General features: G+C 44.0%; 1 protein-coding gene and 1 long non-coding RNA gene across 2 annotated transcripts in view; both read left to right on the forward strand.

Annotated features, from left to right (window-relative positions):
- LOC105456569 (protein trachealess) overlaps window positions 1-23,816 on the forward strand; it is a 75,776-nt gene that overhangs the window by 30,793 nt on the left and 21,167 nt on the right. The gene's annotated exons all lie outside the window — the stretch shown is intronic.
- On the forward strand, window positions 84-15,131 carry LOC105456567. The gene is made up of 5 exons (XR_975267.1): window positions 84-310; window positions 395-524; window positions 672-833; window positions 969-1,008; window positions 14,757-15,131. It is a non-coding gene; the product is annotated as an uncharacterized LOC105456567 (long non-coding RNA).

The raw sequence follows: 23,816 nt of genomic DNA on the forward strand, positions 1-23,816 counted from the left end.
ATTGTTAATCGCCCGGCACAAGTAACGACATCTTCATCAAGCTCCTCAATCGAGCGAGAGCGTCTTCGGCTAATTTCACTTTCAGCGCCAACGAATTCGCGAGACGAAGCGCGGTGCTACAGCCTATTCGTCGGGGTCGGAATTATGCGAAACGGAGGTGTTGGCGTACGTTCATTTGCTAAGTTGTTTGTCGCGTATACATGACGCTTCGCCAAGGACGCTCGGCGTACGCAAGACAAGGTTATCATTCGCTATCATTCACGAGCGACTAATACGTTATTCTTTCGGACATGATAGCGACAAGTTGCAGGTAACGACAAAGCACGCGCAAATCATTCTTTACGATCCTCTACGATAAGAGATTACCGATATGCTCTATTTTTATTAACCACAGATTAGCTAAGCGTTCTCAGAACGGAGCCGATGAAGATATCTCGAAGTAAACTTCACGCGGTTCATTCGTCCAAAGACCTCACGAAAACTGACGAAAGTGAGCGAACTTGCTGCTCCGATATTTATGCAAGGTAATCATTCTCGCGCGATGATTGTCAAGCGATGCTCCACGAGCGACATACGATAGCGTGATCCATTTTTTTACGCAAAATCAAATAATTCGTGTAACGAGAAACTGTGATGTATCAATCATTATTACCATCTCATGTATTTCGTAGGATTGTGCGTCGCATACGATTAATATCGGAAGATGCCGTTCAGAGTGCTGCGCGAATTTTACAAATAATACGCGTACGATCGTAATTAACCTCATTTTCGCAAGTGTCAACAACGGAATTAAGCAGCGAGAGGCGGCAGGCGACAGCGGAGCAAACAGTCAAGTGAGTAATACATTAGTCTATTTGTTATTTACCGACTTAATCATTCGTATCTGTTCGATGCGCCAACAATTATTTTTCGAAAAATTAATTACTTTGGACGCTGCTTTAATTTCGATAAATATATGTATTTTGCAGATCAACGTAGTTCACAACTCCGCTGTTGCGCATCGTGCCGGTGAGTCACAATCTATACTTGATTTTAATTCAAACTAGTGAATCTAATAGAATTTAGTTAGACATGCAAAAGAATATGCTTATAGTTGTATATGTTTATGAAATTGTTGCTTGAGAATAATCCAGAAAAATGTAATACTTGATAGATCTATTTATTTCAAATGAACGGGCTGGAATAGATTAGATTAATTAGCTGAATTAATTAATATTTTTATTTTGGAATTCATTGATTTATATTGTGCATGGAAGGATAGCTATATAAAATAAAAATGAGCATCCATTTTCAAAACACGACAGGGAAAATTTATTAATAATTTGTTAATTAAAGAGAGACGCGTTACATTTTCCTTTTTCTTAATTGTTTTTTAAATAAATACGATATGTAAAGTAATGCAATCGCGAAGCAAGCTTATCACGAAACTGTTTCGAATGCGGCACAATTGGGTGAGGAAAATAAAGACTGCGGGAAACCGAGATAGATATCGCAGCCCGTTGCGAGATTTTTATTTCTAGATTAAACTCGTGACATTAATGGGCGCGGCAGGACAATTCACCCCAATTAATCCCGACGTGCGAGGGAGGAAGCGGGATCTTATACGGGATCAACTAAGACCGGGAGCATCCTAATCTGCATCGGCAGATTGCTCTGAGAATTGACACCGAAAATTTTGCCTCCACCCCACGCAGCAGTAACATTTGACGTCTCATCTTGAATCAAACCCTCGGCCATCGTCTCCTTACAGCTTCTCCCGCGCCTTTTGCCACAAGACAAACTCGATGCATATATTACGTCGTTTTAATTGGAAAGCATTCCCCGAGCAACTTGAGATTGCGCATAACAACAACATATATTTTTTCTCAAGTTTTATGCATATCAAACTAATTACGTATATTTTTAATATTTGCAAAGTATCAAGAACAAAGGAATTTTTGATACCATTCTTTTAGTCTGTAATATATTAAATAGATCGAAAAATATAGTTACATTAATTATCATTTGAGAATAAAGCCAACCGTGTAGAATCTATAATTCCAGTCAGTACGGTAGCAAGGATGCTCTCGGGTCTTGACCGACTAGTATAAAAATGCACTATAGAATTGCAAATATATGGAAATACTTTCTCGAACTTTTGAATGGTGCGACAAGAGAGAAAGAGAGACAGAGGCTCGCTTGAATTATACGTATTTAAAACGCGGAAAAAGACGCGTTGTGGACATACATTTTTGTGTCTATTGCAGACATACATTTTTGCTCTGTATTTATACTCGTCAAAAGGTATACATACGATATCTCGTCTCGTCTCATTGAATATGTTTTACCCGGATAAAAGAACGCGATTTTGATAAAAGAATAGAAAGGTGCTCGAGTGAAAGCATCCCCTTTTATCCGATCCAGTGCGCCCAGGCATTCCAAACGTTTCGTTTAATTAGCACCCTGCGTTTTTTCGCAGCTCGTAAAGGGAAAGAACCGGCCGACGGTTGCACGTGGGACGACCGGTAGTCTCGTAGGGAGGAAAAAAATTTCCGGCCGTTTCACGGTAATTAAAAATGCTGCAATAAAAAAGAAAAGGATGTTCTTTAATTCGTAATGGCATAGACCGCCCCCTTTAAGACTAATATCCATGTACGCTTCTCGTTTATGCCGTTCGGTCGATCGATCGATTCCGTATCTTCATAACGCCACGCTATTAGATTACTCGATTAATCGTTTAATTAATTATTCGTGATACGCGACATTGAATCAAAGTATCTGTTAATCGCGCTGCCGCTTTTTCAATTCTCAAACGATCGCCAATCGGTTCGCCAATAAACTCGACGAACTCGTATTTATGAGAATAGAAATAAAATCTGCGATAGTGCGTTATATAAAATTATCGCTGTTCGCTTTTTCTTCGCGAAAAAAAAAAGGAGAAGCGCCGGCGGCGCACAAGCGACAGTGATATAAATCTTACTTAGGGCTGTGGGATATACACATGCGCTACGGGCGGAACAGTTATTCATAAGCAATGGACCATAAATTATATAATACAGTGTTATGTCACTGAATTATTGAAAATATCAGTAAATATCGTATCGGGCTTAAACGCGAATTTATGTAGAGTACCTCTTGTATTGCCAGCAATGCTGTTGGTCTCCTTGTCGGTTTAAAGAGTCTGATTTATATGTTTGATCAAATATATGAAAAAAAAAATTGGAAAAATTTTTAAGAAATAATTTAGACTACAAGGAATATATAGCGACATGTGTCTAATTTTGACATTGAGCACAAGAGTGTCGGATGACACATTGACGGGTCACACGGTCGGGTCGGACGAGTATTAATCAGGTAGAGAAATGTCATTGTGAGAAACGTTGTTCACGGGACAATCTTGTAAAGCATTATTCTAACTAAACTGTCATAAACGGGAGGAAATGAAAAGAGCTGCTTAATAGCTTATGTATGCAAATTCCGCGCAGCAGATTGCGCCGAGTGCTCTCGAGTGAGAGAAATGGGCGGTAGTTGAGAAAGCGGTCGAAAGGGTGACTGTCGCTTGTACCCTCGAGAAGCTCTTCTTTGCAATATAAACGAGGAACGAAGATCGACAGTGATCCTTGCTGTGTTATTTGTCGATATATTCCACGCGATGAATTTAATATTTTTACAAATTTATCTAAAATCGTTTCGCTAAAATTTCGAATCTCGCATTTGACGAAATGTAAAAGGCTCTTTTCCGTTACTTTAATTGCATAGACGTTGTAAACAAGCTGCAGAAAAAAAGATGCGTTAAACAATTATAAGAAAGCGTCGCTTGTGGATCGCGTCATTATCGGGGGCTCGCGATCTAAATTCGAGGAGCATAATTAAAGCGGAGTCGGTGTCCCCCGTGGAATACCGAAAGAGGATCGCTCCTCGATCCGACTTCTTGATCCAATTATCGCGTCCGAATTATCCGAGCTTCCTTCCCGTTAAACCCCGATCCCACCGCATCGGTTTAAGTCAGTTTCATCTTAAACAATTTCATTTGCATAGCAAATAATCAAACAATTTTCTTTGACATTTAAATTAGGGAAAGAATAACAGGTCGCGCAAAGTTGCCGCGCCGTCTATAATTTTCGGGAACGTCAACTAACCGAGTGTAATTCGTCATTTACATTTTGGCTATCCCAGAAAACCCGACCTCGACAGAAATGTATTATATTCGATTTAGATTTGTATATTATTACGTCCTTATGATTTCATCGTCACTGTACGCGACGTATCAATTGGGAAAATTTCTCGCGGAATACAATTTCGAGTTTGAGCTCGCTGAAGATAACTTTGAAACGCGAATTAAATTCAGTCTGGATTTAGCACAGCACGATGAAGAAAGTACATAACTCTCACCCGTAATTTCGATACAATTGAATGTTGATCCGCGGCGGTTGAGCGGGCATTCTTATGTATGAAATTCACGTGCAACGCCGACGGAAAATATCGATGCGAGCTTCTGGCCAGCCATCATATATAGATATTATTGTTATTGCACTTCTTGAAATGTCAGTGGTCGTGGGTGGTGGCGTGTGCGTGTGACCGGGGATGCGCGTTTTCGGGCGAAGGGTGAGCGGATGAACGTGGCTCGGTAGGGCCGAGGGGGTAGGGTCGAGGCGTCATTATGCAAAGGAGATGGTCAGCTCGGTAATCCCGGGATCCCGATGGTCGGAGGTTGTCGCATTCGGTACATCTTGTGGAATTGTTTCTGCAAGATTGTCCGCGAGCAATGGACGGGCCCCGAGCCAGTCGCGCATCAAAGTCTGATGGATGTTCGGCTTTATTGAAAAGAATATCGTACATCTCTTAGGCAAGGTCGCCGGCTGGACCGCCGCTGGCCGTTCCGCGATACACCAGCTCGTACGTATATACGCTCGTGCGCGACTTCAATTTAGAAGCGCGATTTTAGAATAAAAATAAATTGATGAATATGTTATGAGATCCGTTATGCAAGGACTGCACGTGCAATGCGTCACGCCGTATATACCACCGTGTTACAAGCGTTTCGTAATCGCGTATTATTTTCGGTCGGAGCTCTCTCCGACTTAACTTAAGACGTATATACGGTCGTAAAGGAGCCGCTACGGTGTCGCTTACGAGGGTCGCTTTTCTCTCCCGTCTTCTTCGTTGGCGCGTTATTCGAGTGCGGACGAGCGAGGAGATCGGTGCATCCGTGTGTACGTATCGCGAGTCGTATCCGAGGCGTGGATGAATCATTTATCGAGTCCATAACCCAACGTACCGGCCAGCCGGCCGGTCAGTTTTATGCCGGCGCAGTAGAATTTGATCAAACTTCGTTTTGCGGCCACTCGGGGAGCAATAAGCGACCGACTCGCCCCTAAAACTACGGCCCCGGAGGTCTCGTACCGCGCATCGAGGTACCGTGTACCAGCCCTTCCCTCGTGCCGGCCTCTTCGGATCCCATTTCGGAACCCAAATGATCCCCGTCGCGCTAGAATCGCGTCATAATTACCAAAGCATAAAACAGCATAACGTTCACGAAGTGGTCAATCGGTCGTCGTGGACGCTGATCAGGCGTCGGAAAAACATATGCCAATAATGTAATTCTGCAGCAATGCCTATACATATATAAAGGATATCAAAGATTCATGACACAATTCGTATTGTATACCGCGGGATAGTCGTAAAGTAACGCGGCGCACGACGCTTTAATTTGTTTAAGTTGTGGAATATAGGGCGAAACCAGGAGGGCGTGTACGTTTTTCTTTTATGCGGAACTTAGATACCCCCATGACTCCGTGTATATACGACATAAAAATACTATAAAAACTTTCTTCCTCATAATTCGAGCCTCCGCTCCCGCTTTACGAATCTTAGCGTGCGAGCGATATATCTGAATTACCAACTTAAGCTTTTCGATCCGGTTTTTTTATTAGATTTTTCTTTTGAAACTATGAAAAAAAATCATGTAATTTTAACTGCAAAAGCCTGTGCTCGTTTTTCCCACTGTAAATACATTCACTTTCTTCCATCGTGAAGGGCCCGAGGAAACCGTGTCATGAATCAAGACGATCCTTCCATCGCGTGCAGGTAAGAGGTCAAAAGGGTAACGTGGCTGACACTTGGAATAGGTAATTACGTACGTGAGTTATTGAGAAATTGTACGGGAACCTGCAATTAATAACGCGAAAAGTGATTCTTGGACGCGCGTTCAGCGTTACAGCGCGCGTTCGAGATAAATGAACTCGACGCAGACGCGCGGCTCCGATCGGGAGGGAGGAAAGAGTCAAGCCGATATCTCCCATACGCCGCTCGTACGAAGAAGCCCGCGCTGTCGGTCTCGCGCAAACTCATAAATCTCGGAGCAAATAATTGACTGGCCTACGCTCCGGCGAGTCGGATCGGCCGGTGTTGATTTAGCGGCACTCGCTCGGCACAGGTCGATCTGTTTATCCGATCGGATTTACTCACGATCTATTACCTATTCGCGATTTGCCATCCCGATTGGAAATTAGGACGCCTTAAAGGTGATTCACCTTTATTATTCATTGCTCGAAATGGAGAGGGGGGGGGGAGGGCACGTGAGAGATTCACGTGCTGACGCGATGACGTCCGAGAGACGCAAGCAAAACTAAAAGTAACTAAAAGTATTCTCGGAAAACGGTAGCCACAAAGACAACGGGTTCCGCCGCCGCCGCTGCCACGGTCGCCGTCGTCGTCGCGCAGATTTTTCAAGGTACGAACAGACACTTCTCCTGTGTTTCCGAGAAACGATGACGGACAGCCGGACGGAGCCGGAGCGGAGGCCGCACCGGTCTCGCGGTTCGCGCCTCGCCACCGGACTGGGCGCTCACGAGGGACGAGAGCGCGTTCTCTTTTTTTCCTTTTTTTTTTCGAAATCGCCAGTCTGAAGCTCTCGGTGCTCGAGTGTGCGAATATTACCGGCGCAACGCCCGATATAGATTCGCCTTTTTATCGTTTCTTTTCTTCGTACCACTGTCGTACTCATATTTTGCGCGTTTTATTTCTCCCCGAGGAAACCGTATGTAAGACACGCGGCTCGCCTCGTCAGTTTGTACATAAAACATTTTCTTTTTTTTTTTTTACGGAATGTAATCACTTTGTCGTAACGCGAAATAGTTCAGCGAGTAATAAGCTATTGCGAAATTAACATCTAGCATCGTAGGTTGAGGAAACGTTGATGGTACTAGATAATGAATTAAGATAAAAACGATATTGCGATATTCTCCAGTTTTGGTGGAGGGTGAGAGAGGGCCCGTTACACCGTACAAACTCGCGCGTATAAGCCAGCGGCAACTTTACGATCCTATATACCGACGAGTTTATTCTTTTATTACGTATAACATGTACCAACTTCCCATATCTCCACGCGGCATATTACCTTAATACGTCTTCCTTGGTTCTGTATCTCGCACCGAAAAATTTCAATATATTTGCGTCGCTTATGTCGCTTATGCGCCAACGTCATCTACGCCAGCATCAATCTTCCGCGAATGCAATTGCGGCGCAAACGTGGATCGTTAAAATAACAATATATATTGTTACATTAAAGTAGGAATGGTGATGTTGCAAAAAAAAATTGTCAAGCTGAAAAATCGAACCCGGATCGAATCGGCGACAACCTACGTCCACGACAACAATTGCAATTAATATTTCGCAATCGTCCGGCATAACGTGCGATCTTGTTTCGTCACCCGGTACACACAAGGATCTCGAACGAGCGGTTGTTCTTGACTCGCTGACATAGATGTCAGCGACGATATCGTCGTCTGCCGCAGTCTCGAGTTACCACCGTATGTTACCGGGTCGTTAGAGCTACGTTTCGTCACAAACACAAACCGGATCCTCCCTCTGTTCTTATCCGCGTCCTATCTGCCGAATTTTCTTCTAGTCTAGAAGGAGAGAATTAATATCACCCGGACTTGCAACGGCTCGCCGACGACTCGCTGCGGCTCTCTCTGCGGTCCGAGTTGAATGTGGCCGTAGTTTAGACCATTTTCAACATTATCAATTTAACGTATCAATTCTTGTAATGTAAGCTACTCGCTGCATTGTTTAATCGCGTTCGAGAAGGGAAGGTATACGCAGGCGCCCCGCGGATTTGCGGGAAAGCGCGGCAAAAGTGTCGGCGCGCGGCAAGTGCACGTGCATCGACGAGCATCGTGCGTCATTATCACGATTATCGAGCTAATGATCGGCCGGTCATCCAACTTGTTTATGATCGCGTTTTGCTCGCGTTCTTGCCCCTGTAATTAATTTAACCCGCGCGCGTTTCTGTCCGTTTCCTTTCACTCGGCCGAACGAGCTACGGCAAAGGTGTGCGAGTGAAATACAAACCGCTGATCAGTTCCTCTTGACGTAGGACGATGTATCGACCCGCTTCGATCTTCGTTTTGCGTTCAAATAGCGGTATATTTTTTAGAAATCGCCCTCGATTTTCTCTCTCTCTTTCTCTCTTTCTCTCTGCGCAAATTATTCGACAAATTCGCAAAGGTACGAGTTTCTTAACAAACAAAAAAAATTATTTCGCCCGAAATAATGTATACGGACGCGCATGCCCGACACTTGAGAATCTTAAAGGATATTTTTATGCCACAAAGTTGCGTTAGCCAGCTTACTAAGAAGTCTTTGTGCAAATCCAAGCGCTAAGCATTAACCTGAAGTCTTTCGCTGTGGCTTAGACGGCGCATTAGGACCGCGAGAACAAGAGGCATTAGAGAAAACTTAATTCCGCGCGAAAGTCCACTTCCTCGCCTCTGCGAATTTCCAAGCGTCTTGTGATTTCACCATTATACTCGCCGTAACGCTTGCGCAGCGTTACACTCGACTGTATGTGTGTGTTGCGCGAATCGCGAGATTAACCGACCTTGCTCGTCGTACGTATATCACCGTACATATCTCACGGGTAATTTCACGTGTTACCGGATCCTTGCCGCGCTTACCCGACCGGTCCGTACGTTCACCTTACAGAGAGAAGTCGCCTTTGTTTATTATATAAGACGCACTTTCGAAAGTATCGCTGGGATTAAGGGAATAGTGCACTTACTAAGGGTCTCCGTCTAATCTAGTAATGCGGTACGCCTGGGGAGCGAAGGGAGCGGCGGGTTCAGGCATGCCGCGGCGCGCAAGGAGCTTCATTACGGTATCACTCCGATGGGAGTCATTGTGTCACATCCTCCTTACCTTCTTGCTTAGTCATACTTGTAACTTTCTTGCCGAGTTACTCCGCACCTTTTTCCTCCCCACGCCCTGCATCGACATTTTGCGTTTTGCGAGAAAGGCACACGTAATATTATATTCCCCGATATGCAAAATTTCAACGAATTACCGTTACACGCGCGAAAAATTGGCAGTTACTTATTCCCTTTCTATATATATATTTTTTTTCTAAGGGGAAAGCAAGTCCCAGAGCTCGCCGGAGATAAGATTCGCGAGAGGAAAGCGCGGCGAGCGGTGTATATCGAGCGGTATATTACTTAAATCGCGGTGCCTTCCCACACGCGGATGCGTGCAACTCCGCCAAGGTACGAACGAAAGAACGGATGGACGGACGGATTCAGTCAGTGAGCGAAGCCAAGGCGAACCCGAGCCGCCCCTGTAATCACAATTGAAGGCTATTTTCTCACCGCTCTGATGATGCGCTCTGATGATGCCTACCTCGCATATAACCTCATAGGATCATCTCCATGGCGAAACATAGAGCCGGGTTTAGTCTTTGCCGCGGCGGTGGTCGTAGTGGTCGTGAGCAGAAAATAAGTATAGAAGATGATGGACGCTCGTAGTAATTCCCTCTAATAATTGAAATGTACCCGCGCCGGGCCGCTTGGCCGGGCCAGTTTGCGGTGCATGCGTACGCCGCGCCGTACCCGGGGTTGATGCATAATTGCGTATCGCCATCAAGTCGAAAACTAATCTCGATTTCATCCGCGCGCGCGGGACGAAACGACGATTCCACCTCCACGAGTGAGATGACCGGCCGCAGATTGGCGTTTCGGACAACTCGTTTACGCGCGGCGGCCGCGTAAGATCGCGTTAATCGCGCGCTTTCAACGAGGCTAAAACGAAACGACGAGAAACGAGTGGTGACGTAGGACAATAGGCGATAGGCGGAACGATAGCGTAAGAGTCCGAGCCGATAGGGGTGACGCGCGTATAGAGCGGGTGGGTCGGTCCCGCCAATATGCCGTCGTCCATACATCACGTCGGAGCGACCCGACAAACTGGGGAAACCTGACCAGAAATATGATGTCATTTATATGGTAATACATCGGAATCCCGTCATTTAGATACTTCGATGATTAATGCCTCCGACAAGACAGAGCCAGCTGGTCCCTCCCGCCCCTCCTTCCCCATGTCGCGCCCGCTATTTCCTCGACTTCTGTTTTCGCTCAAATTCGGACACGCTACTTGCTGAAGTCACCGACGCTAGTAAATTTATGTCATTCGCCGTTGTGCCGCGATTCGCCGGGATGTATATTACGAGATGACAGCTTCCTCGAGAGATATTGGTATCGAAACGAAAATAGGTATATCTTTCTTTCTCTTTCTCTCTCGCATTACTCTTATCTCGCGATTACGTTCCTCTTGAAACTTATGAATCTCGCTGTCAGTGTCAAAATCAACGATGCCAGATCGAGGATTCATTTAGTCCGAAGGCTAAATAGTAAAATCGACGAAAGTGACGAAATGAGAGACTCGGTGATCAATCACGCCGCAGGAGCACTCGCGTGCCTCGCGTCGCGAACGTTACATCCCCGCCCGCTTGTACCGTTCAAAGGCACGAATCGACTCTTAAGCCCCGACAACACCCTCCTTACGGATCGAACGAGCCCTTGCGTCCTACATCCTCCCCTTTTTCGTGCCATCCCATGGACTGACATCCCGGATACCGGTAACTCATTGGTATTCCCGAGAGGTGTTTCGCCCCTGCGAAACCTTGCGAAAAGTGTGAACTTAATAAGGAAAGCCTCCATGAATCTGACCATTTTTCTAATAAATAAGGGTCTTACGTGGAACGTCTCGCATCGTCGTGTGCGATATTAACGGATAGAAACACGTGATATATTTTGTTGCACGGCTTTGTTGCAGAGACGCTGGAAACATTCTTGAGAAATACTTGTGAATATAAGAATTAAAAATTAACGAAATAATCAAGGAACGAAATAATCATAGCTTGTAAAGGTACATCCTTCTCCGTTTCCCGAAAAATTCGCCTCGAGGCGAAACAGTTTCCTCCGTGATCTCGCTCTCCGATATCCGCGGCTTACACGATACATCGCCGATATCGGAAACGTTGCACCGCTTCGCGTCGCGGCACAGAAAGATGACAAGCGTTGAACTTAGTGGGTAATTGTGCGGTCAGGACCCTTCTTGCGGCGTAATGAAGGAGTCGTCAACGAGGCCTATCTACACTCAATTAGCGTGATTACACGTTCCCCCCTTTCATCGCCCGGAATACCCCGCTGCGACACCGCCGTACCGGGAAGGCTGGGGTGTAATTGCGTGACACGCAGTACCGAAGCACGAACCGCGTTTCCGAGATTGAGCGTTGTAAAAGCGCCTCAATTACGATCACTTTACGCCCTCGCCTAACAAGGCATTTTTGATAGCTTAATTAAGAAATTTGGATCTTGTTCATCCAGGGAATTATAAGTGCCGTTTTGTCTCGTAAAATAATTAAAAAACACAAGAAAGGTATATATCATAGAATTTTGCGTATCTTATTTTTTTTTTTATTATTTAATAAAATGAGCGATTACAAATAATTAATAAAATTTAAAAGAAACTTGTACTTTAAAATTGTTGTACGAAATAATCTTGGAAATTTTAACACGTCTCTTCTGTTAAAAAAAAAAAAAAAATTTGATACAGCTCGTAATATTTATAATTAAAATTTTATAAATTTTGATTTAAAGTAATTCGAATTTAATATTTGAGTCATATTTCTTTGTAGCTTTTTTATTTCATAAAGGACAGCTTAAGGCTGTACACCTTACTCCAGCCTTGCCTGCCACCGCACGGCTTCAAGTTGTACTGGTGAACTTGATTGCTCTCTTGTTCGTCGGTACAACAGATTTAATTTTAGTCTAAAGACAGACAAACAGACAGACAGATAAATGATTTAATAAATCATATACACACATGTGTGATATTTGAATAATTCATCTGTATTCATTCAAAAGTATTGCATTAATCGACAATAAGAAAATTGAAATTCTCATTATCGTTGATCTTATAATTTCATGGAAACCGTTGCATTATTAAATTATTTTAACAAAAGGCAAATAGATTGATATAATTATACATCTATATCATAATTATATATATATATATATATATATATATATATATATAATTATTTTATTAGCTTAATGATGACTAATGTAATAAAAAAATTAATGAAGCATCGCCGTTTACAAATGGTTGCATTCTTGATAAATGCATTCTTTCGTTTTTTTCTGTGGAACAAAGATACTACGTGTCCCCACCGAGCGATTCGTGATCGCGCGAAACAACTGATTAAGACTCGCGTAAATCCCATTAGGGTCTAATGCCTAAAGTGTAATATGTGTTATATTTATTTGGGGTTCTGGGTGTAGGAGCCTGGTCTTGATATAGCGGGACACATGGTAGAGACAATTTGTAGATGACATATCCTCTCATATATGTCCAATATGTTCTACATGACGTAATCATCTTTATTATCTCGACACGAGTCATCAAACATAATAGAGTAAAATGAATCAATTTTCTTATGCAAATTATATGTATTTTTTTCTTAATGTAATAGGAAATTCTTTCGGCGAAGTGGAAAAAACATTTAAACTGTGCATAACTGATGATACAGTAATATTGCGCTAATAAGGTAAAATGGATAAATAGAATAATGAAATTGCAGTAGCAATAAAACATTTCTAATAATTCAGACTATAATAGACTTCTTTAATAATGCAACACTAAGATATATAAGGACAGTTGCGAATGAATATTGCGCCCGATACCGATATACATAGGTATGCGTCATTTATAGAAGCTCCTCATAAATATTCGCCACTTTACAGCGAGGAGAGAAGCACAGTAGAGGAACGCCTGAGCAGGATATCGCTCGGAAAATATGAAATGGTCTTTTAAGACTGTTACTGCCAGGATCAGAACGTTCAGGAGCAGATGGGGAGTTGTTCGCTTGCTCCTTATAACGCGTAACATTGGTCGAGGAGTTTAAAAAGCTATTTCACGGCGGCAGGGTGCATCTGTTTTGAAAATCTCGCGATTTTAAGAGACACAGGGGAAGACTTCGGAGGGGCGAGGGGGAGAGAGACTTGTCAGCCGTTTTGAGGGTTCGCGTATCCCCGGTGTCGCACCCTAAAAATCATTGGATATGCCAGGAGTCCTTGTTACCGTGTCAGAGTATGCTTTGCAGAATCGGCTGTCAACGCCGCAACTGCCAAGACCGACCACAAAAAGTTTGCCGTTTCGCGGTCTTACATACATTATATTTATTTTGTAAGTGGGATATGATATTAATATAAGAAAACTTTCCCTTGTACTTTTTATAATTATTTAAATCGACATTGCATTCGAGTTAAAAAGAAATAAAACTGTAGCTTATATTTAACTTGTTATTTTGTAAATATTACATTTAATACATGCGGCAATTAGTTGAATTTTTTAATCCGGAAACTTAACTATTTTCTAAAAAATAATAATAATTAATTTTCATAAAATTTTCGATATCCTGCATGTATCACAGGAAGTGCCTAAAGCATTGAATATTCTGAATGACCCGGTAGGAAACAGGAATATATTAAATTAAATACGGACGTAGACGTGCTTATGAAGCCCATAAGGGAGACCTAATGCTTACACGCGGATTCAGATTAGGTTGAAGAATTATGAAGCGAGTTAAATCAGCGGTGAGATTAGATCGGTAGGCACTGTTATCTACCGCGCTCTCCGTCGCTCCCTCCAGTTATTTGCTACATTAAGATAAGAATTCTCTGGCTAGCATCGAATTTGCGCTGACTTGTAAGCGCGGTCGAAGGATAGAAACGCGCGCGAGGGTTCTATATATTATTACAAATAATTCTAAACAAAAGAATAATTCCGTTACGAGAGATTTATTCCCTAATATGACAAATATTATTTCATATGTTACGCGCGAGCTTCTGACACATTTCTTGACGAATGCACGCAATCGCGCTTGAAAATGCGAGAGACATGTCCGGAAAGATACTCTAGACTTTGCCGATCGATGAGAAGTGGACGGCGTTACAGTGCATTTTATCGAAGGAAGGGTCAACTGACCGTCCGCGCGTCCGAGCGTAAAGGTATTCGAAGCTCAACAGCCAGCTCTGAAACGTTACCGGGGGGGGGGAGGGGAGGGAGGGGGAAATCCTCCAAGGGGTGCTCCGGTACGGCACACCGGGCGCGGAAGAAAAGACCCTTCCGGCCTTTCCAGATCGCGCAGGGTGCGACACCTCATTTCCTTATCTTTAACAGGCCGTTACTTCTCCGTGCTTCGTTTCTTGACGCTCTTTTATCTGTATACCCGCGGGAAAACCCGCTCCTACCCTCGCGCGCAATTGACATATACGCTGTGTCTGGTACAAGGAATCAATTAGCGAAATTATTTTAATCACAGAGCCGAATGCGTAAATGTAACGTGTATTTATTCTTGCACAGCGATTCTTCAAGATAAAATATCGTAATGTAAAATGATTATAGTTTTTTTATCTCGATTCTCCTGAAAATATAATTAGAATCACATCATGTGACGCAGTCATACAAAAACGACGGATGATCGAACGGCAGGATCACGAATGGCATATCTATAAGATACGATACTGGAAAGCAAAAATCATCAGTCAGGCCGAAGATCTCCGGAGGGTGATGTCCGTCTGGTGTTCGCCCGCCGGCCAATAACACCCCATTCGCCCTTACCGAGTCACACACCCTGGAATCCAAAGTCGTCGCACCCTGTGTGAAAAATGATCTTCCCTAAATTGCTCGCTTACATGATAAATATACTATACTCTCGGCGTACATATTGCCTCGTACGTAAGAAGCGTGTCGCGCCAATGTATCATTTGTACTGTATTTAAAAATGTTACTTTAATGAATTATTTTTATAACATATGAGCTATAAGAAAATTGAAATTAATGAACGCTTTTCCGAGAACCAAAATCATTTATATAAGTTACTCATTGCATTTACATATATTACATCTTTGGCATTAACAAAAATTAGTTGATTTTATTTGCGTAATTAACATGCAAGTGTATATTATGTCTGATGCACTTGTTGTTATTTCGATATCGCCGGAGAGAGATGTCGAGTCGTAGAATACCGTTACGCCACCCTCGATACTGTTACCCCGAGAAAGGATCTGATCACTGTTCCGATCTCAGATGTCCTAACAGAGACGTAAGGAACTGCAGCGGGCGAGAGTCGCAGGTATGATATAATATATTACCGGACGCACTGTGCACGCCGTTACCCTGTGCGCTCCGAAATGGGTAGTCGTGCGCTCGTGCTCGTAAAAATGGAGATCGCAGCGCAGATGAACGAGGCGGTAACGGATTCTTCTATCACCGTATCGCTTCGCGCCGTTCCGACTATTTTACGACGTTCTCCTATAGTTGTACCTTTTTCTTTCCCCGTGTGGATCAGATGAAACGCATGCAACGGAAGCGACGTAACGAAAACAGACGCGTGTCTCGGATAATATTTTTACGGGTTTTTGTAACATGCCTGCAGATTCTCTTTGAATTATATACGACTCGTCCGACGGATCCCGCCGATATTTTCCGATACGGAATGTACGAGTGACCAATAAGCGTCATACTACAGAGAACGCGGTAGCAATAATTTTAATATATAGCAATCGGGTCCGCGTGGTACAAAGCACCACCACTGTGCGGTTTTGCGGCTGGACGGTCCGGTGCGCGGCGTAACAAGGAAATGGCGCAATTTTCAACTACACACCAACAAGCCTAATGTGTATTATGTGCGTATATAAGCAAGAGCCGTGAAGGGATCGCGATGCGAGATCGTGTATATGCCATTGTGCCCGGGTAATTCTCGATATCCTGCCGTGGAAACGCGACAGAGAGCGGGGCGCGCGGGGGGATCGTAGATCGATTGCCGGGCATACCAATCATTGCCGTAATACCCGCGGCATCGATGACACTTAGCTGTCCTCCTCTCTCGCTCGTTCCGTTCCCTTGGACTCGCGCGCGAAGCGCGCATGCCTCTATTCGGCACGAGAAGATTCCCTTCCCTTATCTCGTACGAAACTTGTATTCGAGACGACTCGAGCTCGACGACGGGGTCAGCGGAGCATTCACGGAAAAAAATCGTCGTCGGAATCACCGCAAGAATAACGAGATCACGCGGCCGGCAATCGTCTTATAAACGGAAGCTCGTCTTGCGGAACGTCCCGTACGCGAAGCATCATGTCCCTGGCATTTGACAACTTTTTTTTTATTTATACGCACGATTGAAAATCGTGTCAAGTCGGGCTTGTACGTATCTCTCGCTTAGAGATTCCGCGGGGAATATATATATATATATATATATATATATGCCTCGCTCGGATCGGTTCTGTATCTCTTCTCCCCTCTTTCCTCATCGCCGCTTTCTTCCGACGCTGCGTTAGTTACGACTCGGGCTTCCGTACCCCCGCAGAAATAATAATTTAGCAATTATCTCCGTGATCTCCGCGTGGCCGACCGTCGAGCTTCGTTCATTTTCCGCGTGAAAGATATACAAAAAAAATGTTGGCGACAGTGTCTGATAAATCGCCTACGTGTCGACGATTAAATTGCAGCGATACGTAAAGTACATATTTTGAAAAGCGAGAGGTGTATATTTTGAGCGTAAAATCCCGAAGTAAAATTAATAAAGTCAGGGAGACACAGGATTTAACAGACATTGGCGAGGGTACATGACTCTTTTCTACAATATATATTCAACATCTTGTCTCGCTACGACGCGAGAGGGTGGTGCGACATTCGTTAACGCGTTTCCAGCGGTCTGGCACCGATCGCGGTGTGGGTGCGGTCGTGTACTCCCTGCCTCTTCGTTCCCATTTCAATCTCCAATACCATTCATGCGTTTTGATGTAACTACCTCGGTGACGGTGACGACGTGGACGTGCGGTTGCACGCGCGCGCGCACACGCACGCACGCTCACGCATCGCGTACAAGCTCATAAACAAAACGAGCGCGTTTTATTGGAATGTCAAAGCGGAATATTGGTATTCTTCGCGAGGACTCCCCAAAATATGTACGTTCACGAGTTGCATGCTAATGACCGATGCGGGAACTCGCCGCGGCGAGTATCGGGCCTCTCCTCTCCTCGCATCCGGTTGTCAGCGCGAGTCGTTAGATCGCCGGCGCCATGGCGGCTTGATAGCCGCCTGGAAATTCACCTTTCCATTCTAACTTTAGCTCTTTCTCAACCCATGAACGAACGCGCTTGTCCTTTTGTCCCCCATGAAAACTGCGAACGGCCGAGGAAATTGTCCCTCCGAACTGAGTCGACTTTTTAACCACGCGCTTATAATTGTCCGCTTGACGTAAAAATCAGTCTTTGATTCGATGCATGTATTTTATTCGTTCTTAATAATCGCGATGTACATATAAATGACTCGATAATGCTTGTCAATTTTGGCTATCATTTTTTTACGGACGAAGCGTGCAGGCGTCGTGCGATCGAAGTCATCTCTGACGCAACTTACATAACGAGCGAGGCATTCCTTTTGCAACTTTCGTTGATGCACGTGGCAACTGATGACGGCATAGCAATCCGACGCATCGCGTACACCGTAAAGTCAAAATTAACCGAAGAAATTCGAGGCCGTTATAATATAAGAATCTCGTAATATCAATCGATCGGCACGATTGGTCGTTGGTCTAATAGATAGATGTAGCACATCCGACCATTCAGCGTGCATAAATCGCCGCGTGCAGTTTCCCCAGTCTCGAGGGAACTTTCCAGAGAAGGCATTTTATCATAAATATCGGCACCCTCGACTGCAGAGAAAACCTACCGTATTGCTGTACATTACAATCGTGCAGCGATACGATCAATATGGCAAATTTACATGACAGATATGTGATAAGGTTGTAAGAACAAATTTATTAATTAACAAAAATTTACTTTTGGAGTAATGACAAATTTTTCTTAACGCGACTGTAGTTGAATTGCCGGAATAACGTAGCCACCTCGAAAGGCACAAAAGAGATTTCGGTAAGACCGATATATTACGACGCGATAAGCATCGTGCAACGCAACGATAACGATCTTAGGACACCAGTCCTGCCGCCGTTTACGTTATGTCAATCCTGCGAAGCGACCACTCGCGATAACGATCTCGTGTGTTTCGCTGGCACAGGTGGTGAATCTCCGAGGACCTGTCTCGTCAAGTTTTCTTTTCTAAACGCAACACTGTTTACAATCAACGGATCGTTAATCGCAAAATGAAAGTTATTAGAGCAATTACGCGAGTATATCGCTCGTCGGGTTTGGCCGTTGTGAAATCACGGGTGCGCGAAAACAAACCGCCTTCCAGGTTTGATTAAGATATTAGGGGGTCAACGAAGGAACGTTCGTTCTCTCTCTCTCTTTCTCTTTCTCTCTCCTCCCCCTGAATCGGTATGTATTAGCGACGGCGATACTTAACGTAATTGTCGTAACCCGATCCCGTATGGTAATGAGCGTAGGCGAGAGAGCGGGTTAGGAGCCAAGCGAGAGAATGTTTAACCTGCTCACCGGGGACGCGTATTGTTATTTTAATGGGCATTATTTGATTTTAAAGTTCAGTGAATGCTAGTGTGTTCTTGAAGGGGGATGTGATTGCCTCGCCGATAGGGTCCCAGACCCTGTTATTTCCTTTCCCCGAGCCCCATTTTCCACCGCCAGTACGGCTGCTGCCCTTGCTCGCTTGTCAATCTACGCTACGGCACGCCTGAAAGTCCAAAAATTGCCATGTTCTCTCGGACGTGCGCAAGAATGCAGGGCTATTGCGTGGAAGGAAATGCGCTTCGAAAGAACAATTCTTTCTTCCCGATCGAAACTCTTACACTGTCACTGCGAGAGGACAAGCAAAGTCTTTTCCTTGCCAAAAAAAATCGCTTCTCTTTGCTCGTACTTTATAGTAAATTTTGACAAGTTTTTTGATTGTAAATATTTGAACATTTAAATATTTTCTTACCACTTGCAATATTCTGTAAATACCGCAAATACTGCGAAAGACTAGATCGGCTAGATCGAACGCGGCCACTTTTTTCTCCAAATTAGCGACTAGGAAAGGTCTGCAGAATCGTGGCCCCGTATACCGGTTGATTTGCTACAAAGGGGATGATATAGACGGAAGCGAAGGGAGATTGAACCACTAAACTTGCGTCCAGTAAATAGAATCTAATCAGCTCCAGTTGCGACCGATCGGTCAGATTTCCAGTCAAAGTAGCATTCGACGACGTCGTGAAATATCTTTTTCAAAGACAACGCACGAGATTGTTCTGCGGATGGCGTTAGGAACGTCACGTTGGTCGATGAAATACGCGTGTAACCGACGGTGACGGAGCGTCGTAAGCGTTAAAAAGGGAAAAAAAGGTAATATCTCAACAAGAATGTGCCGCAGTCTGCACGGAAGGAATAACGCGGAGAACAAGAAGAACGAATGGCCTGAACGAAGATATAGCGAGGTATAATTAAGTAACGCGACAGGGAGGGTGCCAGGACGATGTAACTACGAGCGCTCTTTTTTTTTCCAGAAGGCACTAGGGCGAGTGGTTTTTTCCTTTAATGTTAAAAAAGTTACGCTAATACGTGTGCGTGCGCTGACGGTAGGAGAAAGCAATTTGTTTCGCTAATCTTTCTCGACGACAGACGTAATTGAAACCCCGACGCAATTATGAGTCGTGAAACAAGGGGGACGGTCCTTACACGCGCTCGAAGCTCCGCTTCTTTTATTTTTAATACGTTCGGCGCGTAACGTAATTGATAAACGATCAATCTAATTCTGTCCGTCAGTAATCCTGTCAGTTATTGATAAAATCATAGTTTGTACCTTAGGTCTTTTTATGATTAGAATGTGAAATTTTTATTTCTTTGAAAAAAAAAAAGAATTATCAAGTATCGCAAATTATCTGTTTGCAATTAATGATTATATATCACATTACTACTATAAGAAAATATATTTGTAATATTTGTAACAAATATATTTTAAAGATATATAAACAGCAAAGAGGTCATAAATTTTAAAAGAAGTAAATTTATAAAAAGGGACAAGATTCATTAAGTGAAAACCGATGGCGAAACGAGCTTAGCCATTACGAGGTGCGACGGAAGCGTCGCGGACGGGCGGAGAGGAGCCGCCTCGAAATATTTCACAGAGACTTACTTATCTCGCGGGAGTTCTCGCTATCGGCGAACTTTTTAACTCTATTTATTTCGCACCGCGGTGCGAAGATTCATTCGGTTGTTATTATTTATTACCACCGTGCTGCGGCGGCGCGCACGAGCCTTTCGCCAGTCGAGAGGGTGGCGAGCAATAATCGCCAACAATAAACGCGAATCGCACTTGATTATTATGATTGTCCGACTCCTTTCTGTAGCACCCTCAAATAACTTCGTTTCTCGTTAGTAGCCAGGCTCCCCTTATGCTGTGGCGAGCGGAGGGAGAAATTTGGCACGAGAGGCGAAGACGGGAGTAGGCGAGATCGGAGGGAGGATCCGTCGGGGAAAGACGGAAGGAGGACAGGCAAAGTCGCGGGGAGGGAGAGCAGCGCGTTTCCGTTTGCGCGACGGTAAGGTCGGGAGGGTGAATGACAGCGGTGCAATTTGAAAAATTACGGGAGCCGCATACGCTTACATATACGTTAACCCTCGTATACCCACGCATACCTCCCCGCGTGCCCCGTGGGCAAATATCCCGTGCGAGCAAGCGTTTGCCCTTTTGATCCGCGACAGGGTCAGGATATCTCCATTCTTTCTTCTCTACTTGTAAGCACCTTTCATGCGTTCATTATAAGCGAGGAGAAAGATTCTTTTCGCGCGAATAACATTTCAATAATAAAAAATTTCTTTCTTTGAATATTATTTTTTTAAAATAATTTTATTTCTTTCTCTTATCTCACAATCAATGCATTTTGCTTTTCAACGCGAATGATGCTCGCTCATTCGTTTTATATACGTCGCGATATTATCTCTCTCCGTCAACTGGTAATCAGTAACCGCTACTAATTGGCGCAACACGCGTAACCGCTTAGAGGACACGTGTGCATCCTCGCGCGCGCAAGTTGGGCGCTCGATCTCTCCTCTTCGAAGGCCCCGATCGTAATCTTTCTGTCTCAGGTACGCGCGTTTGCTACGTGTTGGTCGGAAATTCTCGATTACACGGAGGCGGCGGCGGGCCAGTTTATTACGAACACGTGGGAGGACTTGGCGCGCACGTAACACCGTAGGTAATACGTGTACACCCGAAGTGGAGACGGTCGGCGGTAACGCCATAAGATAGGGTCTCATTATTGTCGGTACAGCGTTCCTAAATTGCCGCCCCGAGCCGTGGTAGACGACCCGGGAGCGAAACGCCGGGTCTCGCACGACTAACTAACGGTGGACCAATTAACTTTCAATTAGAGAATGGAGATAACTCTTATCGCGTCCGCGGGCCCGCGGGGGAGGCGGCGGCTTTTAATGGGGCCCTTCTTTACCCGACGGCCGACGTTTATGCGTCCGCGCTGATACATTGTCCTGGAAAGGGTTAGATACGGATCGTTTTATGTACATAAAAGCGATATTATCCGATTGAAGGAACAGGCGATTAACCGGCGAGTTAATGCGGTCCCAAGCTGTACCTCCGTACGAATGTTCGGAGTTTGCGCGAATTCCCACGAACGCGGCCGTTCCGATAACGCTCGAAGGCGCAGATTATCGTCTATATCCGCGCAATTATCGCCAGCCTCGACAGAATGGGTACACGGACGCGCGAAACGGCGCGGGCGCCCAGTTTCTCAATTTAACTTGCAGGCGTTTCGCGGTACGTAAAGTAACGTTCGCGTTAAGTTCTTCTTCCACGGAGAAAGTGATTAATCGAGAGGATTAGCGCGTGATGTAGCTTTGACAATCGCGATGAGAGTGCTACATTCGTTCGGATAAACGCAACGTACGAGCTATCGAGGAGACAGCGCGGGACATCCATATGTATGATTATGAGAACGGAGTTATCACCGAGGCTCCCGGCTGTAGGAACACAGCCCGCAGCCAAGTTCATATTTGTGCATTACGCTCACGTGCAGCGATACAATAAGGAATCCTTCGTATCGGGGATGCATGCTAAGTATACGCGGCGAGCTCGTCGTATCTAGCAATGTCGATGTGTTGTCGTTCTCCCCCGTGCCTAGGCTTCGATCCGCGTCTTTCGTACCTGCCGGATTCTCGTCGCTTGACTCTAGGAACGTCGAACGACCGTCTGTCGTCGTGCACCCAAGCGATTTCTAAATACAAACATCCTAAATATAGACGATTCGAACTTTCTAAACATAATTCACGATGCAAATCCGATTTTTAACAATCTCCGTGCGCGTATTTTTTTTACATGTAACTGGGATTATTCAAACTACATACACAAACTGCAGAGAAGAAAATCGCAACTATAGAAATTTGAGAAAAAGTAGCATCTTAATTATGTATTATAAAGTTGCGACAAGAAAAATAAGTTGTATGAATTAAGGAAACATAGCAAGCGTTAATCATTTATAGTAAATAGATAATTAGAGAAATGGAGTAAAGATAAAGAACACATGTCTCTCAGTGACGATATTTTTATAATATTAAAAGTAATGTTGTTGCGAAGAAGATTTTCTATTAATATTCAAGTCGGAATATTTCTACATTTATCATCGAGTCTATATCGATTCCATGTCTTTGAAGGAAATCTATTTGGAGCGATGTTAGCTCTATAATCTTCTTAGGCATGAAATAACTTATACGGTTTGGATTGATAACTTTGATTTAAATCAAAATTATACGTACATGAAAAAATCATGTATTTATTATCGACAGATACGTATACATATATAGTTTTTAGATCAGTTTATTCGCATAATTAACTGCGTTCTTCGTATCATTAATATTTCATTTTGAGTCAATCCATTTCCAAGTCCCTTTAAAAATATATTTGATCGAATCGCTCCAAGTTTTTTTTGTTTCGATCCTTTATAAGGATCAGACGACAATTTTGAGAGAAATGGAGGATGTAAATTTAATGAACGATTGATCCTTCTCCACATTAAAAGATATAATTATTAAAAAATATTCATGTGTATTGCGAAATATTATAAAGTCGCGTCCGCGCGTATGATGAATTTGTAGATTTCGCGGACATCCGTTAGACGATGTGAAAGTCCCCGGCTTCCATATGCACGAGACGAATATTGAAAGGCTTACTCGACACCTCACGGCGCCGACATCATGGCGAATAATGCTAAGACTGCAAACACTGTCTTCTAGTGTATGCAAATTTTTCAGGTTTTATACTCGATAACACATCCAAATGGTAATTTAACGACTAGAATTCACCGAACGACACATAGTTTCGCTATATTAATGATCCAAGTATATAGTATCTATGATATTAATAATAGTCTTGAATATAGGAAAAATACGTCAGAAATGAAAATTGCGCAAAAAAGGAAAAATCTTACCGGAATGGTACGCGGCATCCTCGATGAAGAGGAAATGGTTGCATCGAGGTTGCATCGTATCGCGTCGCATCGCGTAACGCGGAAGAGAGAGAGAGAGAGAGAGAGA

This window comes from Wasmannia auropunctata, unplaced genomic scaffold, assembly GCF_000956235.1.
Source record: "Wasmannia auropunctata unplaced genomic scaffold, wasmannia.A_1.0 LD335634.1, whole genome shotgun sequence".
Taxonomy (NCBI): domain Eukaryota; kingdom Metazoa; phylum Arthropoda; class Insecta; order Hymenoptera; family Formicidae; genus Wasmannia; species Wasmannia auropunctata.